Genomic DNA, 2,996 nt, shown 5'->3' with positions numbered 1-2,996 from the left:
CAGCCACGCAGACAAAGTCGAGGACCGAGGACGACGGCGGTGCTCCTGAGTGCCGCGATGGCGTGACCCCAGTTGGACCGCTGTACTTTACGAAGTACATGCAGATCAACAAGGCCGTCAACCAGGATCGTCGACCACCTGCCATGGCGAAGTGGACTCAGACACAGGCCTACCAGGAGGGGCCTGTAACCCGGGCGCAAACCAGGAAAGCGCCCGTGACGGTGGATGGCAGCACAGCAGTGGAAAAGGACGCCCCCTGGCAGTCTGAGGCTGCTGTCCAGACCCAGCCTACCAGCATGTCTGTCGAGCTGCAGACCTCGATCCGCGCCCCACAGGACAGGGAACGGAGTCGAGTGTTAGCACCGACCGACGCCACCGCCGCCAGCCAAGAGAAGGAAGAAGGCGACGACGCAGCGGTGCCACCCCTTCTGAGAAGAGATCCCTGGGAAGAAGAAGAAGACGCCGCCCCAGGACCAGGAGGAAGAAGACGCCGGCCCACCAGGCGAGGGACACCCAGCCGCAACCCAGGACTGCTCCCAGGACAGCAGTCTACCAAGGAGCAAATCAGGAGAGGACTCAGTGGGTAGCGGTGGTCAGGTGAGATTGAAACGTCCCCCTCAGCAGTTCTTGCAGTGTTTCCGCTGTCTGAGGTGGGGCCACCGGCAGGAGAGGTGTGGGCTCCAAGTGAAGTGCAACCGTTGTAGAGGTGATCACCACTACACGGCCTGCGCAACGCTTAAGGAGGTGCCGGTGTGCGCCAACTGCGTGGGGGGCCCACGCCCAGTCTACAGGGCCATGGCGCGGACAGAGAGGTAGGAGGCCCCCGCCTCAGCTGGCTTGGCCTCATTCTCCGGGATCGGAGACTGGGTACGAGGGACCCCAAGGTGATGCTGTGCGGCAGGGCCTAGTGGTTCTGGACGCATGGCTCCATAGCCAGCAAGGCCCGCGCTAGTCACGGCAGTGCCCAGATGGACTGATCCTCAGGCAGATGGAACGGCGAGACGATGGATCATGGCTGGTGCATGATACCTCTTCTCAACTAACACTACCACTGGACCATTCCAGCCCACATCCTTGCATGTGCTATCACAAAATGTCAGGTTTTACATGTAGGCTATTTCTCTCTTCGGCCTATGTGGTTTTTCCCTGACCCTTCAATACCACACCTTAAGACTATCCAACCAATACAAACTCTGCCATGGTAACAAGTCTGACTTGGAAACTGGCAGATACTCCTTGTATTTCCCACTCTTCCCCTACTATCTCTTTCTTCTTAGAAATTAATAGCATGTCGGAGGCCATGTAGATTGAGTCGATGGTCATTCGGAGGGAGCGGGCTTCGCCCCCCCCCCCCGAAAAAATTATGGCCAAGCAGGCATCAATTTTTGGTAGTGAGACAAAGTCTCTCATAGTGCATTGGCGCTGCCGGTGGCTTCAAGTAGCCTACGCAGTGGCCTCCACGGTATGCTCTAGCCATGCGTCGTGGCAGGTGTGCTAGGTACCAACTGACGAGCCCAACCTAGCACACGGGGGCGAACCGCTGGCAACCGGGAATGACTTAGCTGGAAAATTTATAATGTCCAATAACGGACCATTTATATTGGTATTATAAATTTACTCACTTGGGACAAATATTTCAGATTCCCTATGGGAATCAACATCTACATCATCTGATGGCCAAGCAGGCATCAATTTTTGGTAGTGAGACAAAGTCTCTAATAGTGCATTGGCACTGCCGGTGGTTTCAAGTAGCCTACGCAGTGACCTCCACGGTATGCACTAGCCATGCGTCTTGGTAGGTGTGCTAGATATCAACTGACGAGCCCAACCTAGCACAAGGGGGCAAAATCTGGCAAGCGGGAATGAGTTAGCTGGAAAATTTATAATGTCCAATAACGGACTATTTATATTGGTATTACATACCACTCAGTCGAGCAGCTTGTCTCCTTTCTCCCAGTTCTTCCCAGCCCAAACTTTGCAACATTTTTGTAACACTACTCTTTTGTCGGAGATCACCCAGAACAAATTGAGCTGCTTTTCCTTGGATTTTTCCAGTTCTTGAATCAAGTAGTCCGGGTGAGTGTCCCATACACTGGAACCGTACTCTAGTTGGGGTCATACCAGAGACTTATAAGCCTTACTACAACCCCTAAACACCCTCATAACCATGTGCAGAGATCTGTATCCTTTATTTACAATCCCATTTATGTGATTACCCCAATGAAGATCTTTCCTTATATTAACACCCAGATACTTACAATGATCCCCAAAAGGAACTTTCACTCCATCAACGCAGTAATTAAAACTCAGAGAACTTTTCCTATTATTTTGTGAAACTCACAACCTGACTTCCAACCCCATTTATCATCATACCATTGCCTGCTGTCCATCGCACAACATTATCGAGGTCATTTTGCAGTTGCTCACAATCTTGTAACTTATTTATTACTCTATAGAGAATAACATCATCCGCAAAAAGCCTTACCTCTGATTCCACTGGTTTACTCAAATCATTCATATATATAAGAAAATATAAAGGTCCAATAATACTGCCTTGAGGAATTCCCCTCTTAATTATTACAGGGTCAGATAAAGCTTCGCTTACTCCAATTCTCTGAGATCTATTTGTTGAAATATAGCAACCCATTCAGTCACTCTTTTGTCTAGTCCAATTGCACTCATTTTTGCCAGTAGTCTCCCTTGATCCACCCTCTCAAATGCTTTAGACAGGTCAATCACGATACAGTCCATTTGACCTCCAGAATCCAAAATATCTGCTATATCTTGCTGGAATCCTACAAATTGAGCTTCAGTGGAATAACCTTTCCTAAAACCGAATTGCCTTCTATCGAACCAGTTATTAATTTCGCAAACATGTCTAATGTAGTGAGAAAGAATGTCTTCCCAAATCTTTCATGCAACGCATGTCAAACTTACTGGCCTGTAATTTTCAGCTTTATGTCTATCACCCTTTCCTTTATATCCAGGGGCTACTA

Source organism: Anabrus simplex, chromosome 8 (assembly GCF_040414725.1).
Source record: "Anabrus simplex isolate iqAnaSimp1 chromosome 8, ASM4041472v1, whole genome shotgun sequence".
Classification (NCBI taxonomy): domain Eukaryota; kingdom Metazoa; phylum Arthropoda; class Insecta; order Orthoptera; family Tettigoniidae; genus Anabrus; species Anabrus simplex.
Note: the sequence above shows the minus strand (reverse complement) of the source record.